General features: G+C 45.9%; 1 pseudogene; it reads left to right on the top strand.

Moving 5' to 3' along the window:
- Positions 1–403: 403 nt before the first annotated feature.
- On the top strand, positions 404–3,164 carry LOC139440272 (EF-hand domain-containing protein D1 pseudogene; annotated as a pseudogene).
- Positions 3,165–6,578: the final 3,414 nt, after the last annotated feature.

The raw sequence follows: 6,578 nt of genomic DNA, 5'->3' as shown, positions 1-6,578 counted from the left end.
CTTGGAGAAAGACCTTTTAAATGTAGGGCGTGTGAGAGAGCATTCGTTTCTCCCAGTTCATTTGAAATACATGAAAGGATGCACACTGAAGAGAAACCCTATGAATGGAAACAATGTGGTAAAACCTTCAGGTTTTGCATTTCCTTCCAAAACCACAAGGAAGTCATACTGGAGGAAAGCCCTGTGTGTGTAAGGAGTGTGGAAAGGCCTTGAGTTCTTCATATTCACTTCACATACATGAAACCATCCATACTGGAGTGAAAACCTATCAGTGTAAACAATGTGCTACAGCCTTCAGATATTATCAAGCATTTCAGAGGCAGGAAAATGTTCACAAAGGACAGAAACCCTATGTATGGAAAGAACGTGGAAAACCTTACACCTCTCCACAAAGTCTTGAATCATGTGGAAGGACTCACCTGCGAGTGAAATCCCAAATGTAAAGACTGTGGTAAAAGTTTCAGTACTCATCCATGTGCATGAAAGAAATCACACTGGAGAGAACCCTTATGAACGTAAACAACGTGGTGAAGTCTGCAGACATCATAGTTCTTTACAAACACGCAGAAGAGCTCATTCTCAAGATCAACCCTATGAATGTAAGGAATGTGGCAAAGCCTTCAGACGTTACTCTAATTTTCAAAAACATGAAAGAAATCACACCAGGGAGAAGCCCCATGAATGTAAAAAATGTACTGAACCATTCAGGTGCCTCCGTGATCTTAGAAAACATGAAAGAACTCACACAGAGAGAAGCCATATGAGTATAAAAAGTGTGGAAAAGTCTTCAGAGTCCAAAGTTCCCTACAAACACATAAAAGAATTCACACTGGAGAGAAACCCTATGAATGTAAAAAAATGTAGTAAAGCATTCAGGTGTTCCAATTCCCTTCGAATACATGAAAGAACTCACAGTGGAGAAAAGCCCTATGAGTGTAAGCGATGTGGTAAAGCCTACACAGATCACAGATGCTTCCAAGCACATGAAAGAACTCGTACAGGACAGAAACCTGATGAGTGTCCCCAGTGTGCTAAAGCATTTAGTTGTTGCAATTATCCTCACATGAAGGGAAACCCCATAAATGTAAAGAATGTGGTGTAGCATTTAGGTGTCCAGGTTATCTTAAAAATCATGAAAAATCACACTGGATAGAAACCCAATTAATTTTTTAAGACTTTATTTATTTATTTTTAGAAAGAGGGAAAGGGAGGAAGAGAAAGAGAGAAATGGCAGTGTGTGGTTGCCTCTCACATGGCCCCCACTGGGGACCTGGCCTGCAACCCAGGCATGTGCCCTGACTGGGAATTGAAATGGCAAACATTTGGTTCTCTGGCCGGCGCTCAGTCCACTGAGCCACACCAGCCAGGGCTGGTTTACAGAAAATTTTAATATCTCAAGACAGGAAGAGTATGGCCAGAAGTGGTATGGGCTAGGGCAAGCAGGGGCTGGCCAAGGCCACAGACAAGGTGGCCAGCAAGCTGGGCCAGCAGCTGGAAAGGGGTGGGGCAAGAGGGGCAGTGGCCAGGCACTGGACCAGGTGGCATAGGCACCGGACAGTGGGACAACAAGCTGAGCGTCAAGCTGCTGCAATGTGCCCATCTCAGCCAGGGCGTGCGCAGCCACAGTCACCCAGCCACTGTGACTTCAACCCCTTCACAGAGTTCTAGAAGTTCTCTAGAAAGCAAATCAAGGACATGGAGATGTTCAAGCTGTAACATGCTGGCCAGCATAGCTTCGTCAATCCGATGGAGCTAAAGTTCATGATGGAGAAACTCAGAGCCACCCACACCCACCTGAGCCTAAAAAACATGGTCAAGGCAGCCCTGATAGGTTGTTCAATGGTGTAGAGCATTGTCCCCATGTGCTCAGCTTGCCATCTGATGCCAGGGCAGGGCACATACAAGAAATCAACCAATGAATGCATAAATAAGGGGAACAACAAATTGATGCCTCTCTATATCTATCCCTTCTCTCTCTCTAAAATTTCAATTAAAAAAAAAAAAAAAAGAACATGGTCAAGAGGGCAGATGAGGACTTTGACAGCAAGCCCAGCTTCCGGGAGTTCCTCCTGATGTTCTGCAAGGCGGCAGCCAGGAGCTGCAGGACAAAGGCTGCACGTGCTGGCCCTCTTCCCAGAGATCTATGTCTCACCAAAGGCATCAAGGGGCCCAAGAGTTCCTATGAGGCCAAGGTCCAGGCCATCGATGTGTTGAGACATCTGGAGGTGGAGATCAAGGTGGAGCAGGAGGAGCGGACAAAGCAGGCAGAAGAGATGAAGCTGTAGAAAGCGGCCCTCAAAGAACTGCAGCCCACTGTCCAGTAGCCAAGGGGTGCCGCCCAGCTGCTTGGCCCTGGCCCAGCGCCCAGTTCAGGACGACCAAACTGGAGGCTGAGCCTGAATCCTCAGCTCTGTCTGAAGGGACCATACTAAAAACCTACAAATGTCTGTGAATGCAGCCAGTGGAGGGGTCTCACAGAGCTGGCCCAGCTGGTGTATCTGAGGCCATGCCCCCAGTGTTGGCTCCCTGCCTGGCCCAGCCTTCCCTGGTGTCCCTGAGTCTCTCTTGCACCCCTGGCTACCCCCTACCTTCTCCAGTGCTGCCCACCCCCGTCCTGCTCTCCACACACAGCCCTCATCTCCCCATGCCTCTCCTGTCCAGAGGCCTCTTGCCCTTAATCCACAGGCTGCACTGCTGCTGGGGCCCTCAGCCCCTTCCTAGACTGTTGAGAGCCTGACAGATGGCAAGAATTGTGGCTGCCTCTGTGCAGTAGGAGGTAAGGAGCTGATCAGAGGCACAAGGAGCTCTACCCCCTGTACCTGTTCCCCAGCCCACCGGGCTCTTTGCTGCAGTCAAGGAGGGGGCCCGGGAAAGGCTTTTGTTTTTGTGAAGGGACCCTGACCCCATGCAACCCCAGCTTTCTGGGGCCCAGCCAGGCAGGGTGAAGGAACAGCTGTGTCTACTTCACAGACCACACTGGCCCAGCCATGCCATGTGTCATGGCAGAGAAGGCTCTGGGGGCAGAAATACCTCTCCCTAGCCCTCCAAGGACAACCTGAGGGTCCCAGGAGCCCTGGACAGAGCAGCATGGGGAGAAGGGAATGACCCCTCACATGGTCACAAACCAGGGCCCTCTCTGTTCTCCAGGAGGTGTCTAATAAGCATTTTAAAAGGTTTTCACAGACCAGACAGTGGAGACCAGGGGACCTCACTTTCATACTATCTTTCCCCAGAGTGACATTCACTGCCTTGTCACCAGGGGTGGGACCTATCCCATCATGCCCACCCCCTGAAGAAGCTTGGAGACCCCAGCCCTCCCTATGCCCATCCCCAGACTGGCCTCGGCCAAGCCTGTACCACCCGCCCGGTCTGCACAGCTCCCGTGTGCTTGCTCACGTGTGTGTCCGTGTGCACTGCTGTGTGGCGAAACTGCCTGTCACCCAGTCCAAACACAGTTACACACCCTGCGGGGTGTGCCATGACAGCACCCCTGCCATGCAAACTCCTTAACTCCTTGTTGTAGTAAAATGCCCCAGGAGTAGACAAAACAACCGTTGGACTTGCAGAGGTTTTTGTTTGTTTGGTTTGGTTTGGTTTTGGTTTTGGGGGTTGGTGGGGGTTTTTTTGTCCTTAGAATCTGCAAAACTAACAAAACTGCAGCAGCCTTGGCCCTGGATTGTGTTTGCCTTAGCAGATGTGTTTATACAGATGAATATAAAGTTATTTTTCCTTTGGCTTAGTGTTCTTTTTACCCTCCCTTCTCCTCCCCCACTCTCCACCCCAAAACTACTTCTTTAGTCCTGACCCATGTGGCTTAGTGGGTTGGGTATCATCCCACAAAGCAAAAGGTCACTGGTTCAATTTCTGGTCAGGTCACATGTCTGAGATCTGTCCTGGTTGGGGTGCATATGAGAGGCAACCAACCAGTGTTTCTCTCTCCCTCTCTTTCTCCCTCCCTTCCCCTCTCTCTAAAAATAAATAAATAAAATCTTTTAAAAAACTACTTTTTTATTCAGTGGTACAATTTTTTTTAACTAAAATAAGATAAAATTTTATATTCTTAACAAAATCTCAAGACAAACAAAAATAAAAATAGAACTTATGAAATGAATTTATGGGATGCAACAAAAAGATTACTGTAAGAGAAGTTTTAGTGATATATGCCCATATCAAGAAAAAAGATGTCAAATAAACAACCTAAATGACAAAGAACAAGAAAAAGAACCAACTAAACACTACGTTAGGAGAAGGTAGGAAATAATAAAGATCAGAGCAGAAATAATTACAGAAGCAAGTGTTTGTTGTTGTTGTGTTTTTAATAAACAAAATCAACGATTCCTTAGATAGGCTAAGTGTGGAAAGGAGAAGACCCAGGTACCAGCTCACATTGTTTTATTGCATTTCACTTTATTGCACCTCACAGGTACTGCATTTTTTTTTACAAACTGAAGTTTTGTGGTGACCCTGTGCTGAGCAGGCCTATCAGTGGGATCTTTCTATCAGTATTTGCTCACTTGTTTTCTCTGTCACCATTTGGTAATTCTCACAATACTTCAGACTTTTTTCATTATTACTGTATTTGTACCAGGGACCTGTGATTAGTGACCTTTCCTGTTACTGTTGTAATTGTTTGGGGGAACACAGATCACACTTGGTAAAGATGGCAAACTTAATTGATTAATTTGCATGTGTTCTGACTGCTCCACTGACCCGCTGGTTCCCCAGCGCTCTCCCTTTCCTCAGGCCTTTCTATGATCTTTCAACAATATTGAAATTAGGCCAGTTAGTACCCTCCTACTGGCCTCTAAGTATTCAATTTTTAAAAAGAGTTGCATTTCTCTCACTTTAAATCGACGGCTAGATTTAAGCTTCTCCCAGTTAAGACGGTCGCGTAGGTACATGAAGTATTTTAATCCTGCCATACGCACATCAGAATTACAACAAAACTACAAAACCACCACCATTCAGAACTGTCTAAAATTTAGCTGAACAAAAGCCTTACAACTAAAAATATAAAGAAGCTGCTTCGAGAATGGTAGGAGGGGCAGAGGCGTGAACTGGCTGGTCCCTCAGCCACATGTGGTGAATAAAAATCAGGAGCATATTTCAGCTGCAGAGGTCCCCCCTGAGGAGTGAGGGACCCCAGCCCCACACCAGGCACCCAGGCCAGGGTTCCAATGCTGGAAAATAAGTATTCCCCCTAAATTCTGGCTGTAAAAACCAGTGGGGCCCTGACCATGTGGCTTAGTTGGTTAGAGCACCTGTTTGGCCATTTCCTGACTGAGGAGCCAGCCGGCCTCCCAATGTTGGTCCCACGGTGCTCTTACTGATGGCCTTCGTCGTGTTCCCGAGTTGAACTTGGGAAGGGGCCCATGATCTCACATACCATATACAAACCATCACAATTGAGCAAATGTTGCAAAAGAGGGAGTCACACAGATTTTTTGGTTTCCCAGTGCAGATAAATGACATGTTTACATTATACTGTAGACCACTTTATATCTAAAAAACATGGTCCCTTAATTAAAAATACTGTATTGTTAAAAAATGCTAATCCTCAAGAGCCTTCAGTGAGTTGTAATCTTTTTCCTGACCGAGAGCCTTGCCTGGCTGTTGACGGCTGCTGACTGATCAGGCGGTGGTTGCTGGAGGTTGGCGCGGCTATAGCAGTTTCTTACAAATAAGACAACAGTGAAATTTTCCACATCAATTGTCTCTTCCTTTTATGAATGGCTTGTCTATAACATGCAATGCTATTTGATAGCATTTTACCCTCGGTAGAACTTATTTTTGAAATGGGAGCCAGTTCACTTTAATCCTGCCACTGCTTTGTCAACTAAGTTTATACAGTAGTCTCAATCATGTATTGTCATTTCAATGACCTTCAGAGCATTCCACCAGGAGTAGATTCCATCTCAAGGTACCTCTTCTTTGCTCATTATAAGAAGCAACTCCTCATCTGCTAAAGTTTTATCGCGGGATTGCAGCAATTCAGTCACGTCTTCAGGCTCCACTTCTAGTTTTCTTGCTATGTCCGCCACATCTGCAGTTAATTACTGTACTGAAGTCTTGAACCCCTCAAAGTTCTCCATGAGGCTTGGAATCAACTTCTTCCAAACTCCTGTTAATGTTGCTATTTTGACCTCTGTCAGTAAATTATGCATGTTCTTAATGACATCTAGAATAGTGAATCCTTTCCAGAGATTTTCAGTTTATTTTGCCCAGTTCCATCAGAGGAATCGCTGTCTGTGGCAGCTATAGCTTCCCTAAACAGTAAAACTCAAAAGTTGACAGCATTCCTTGATCCAGGGGCTGAAGAGTGAATGTTGTGTCAGCAGGCATAAAAACAACATTGATCTTGTTGTGTATCTCCCACAGAGCTCTCTGGTGACCGGGTGCACCCTCAAGGAGCAGTGGTAATACTTTGAAAGAAAATATTTTTTTTCCTGAGCAGTAGGTCTCCACATTCGGGTTAAAATGTTCAGTAAACCATGTCGTAAACAGGTGTTCTGTCATCAGTCTTTCTTGTTATGCTTATAGAGCATAAGCAGGGTAGATTTAGCATAATTCTTAGGGGC

The sequence above is a fragment of the Desmodus rotundus genome, chromosome 9 (assembly GCF_022682495.2).
Source record: "Desmodus rotundus isolate HL8 chromosome 9, HLdesRot8A.1, whole genome shotgun sequence".
Taxonomy (NCBI): domain Eukaryota; kingdom Metazoa; phylum Chordata; class Mammalia; order Chiroptera; family Phyllostomidae; genus Desmodus; species Desmodus rotundus.
The sequence above is the reverse complement of the archived record's forward strand: the minus strand, read 5'-3'. Positions and strand labels throughout refer to the sequence as shown.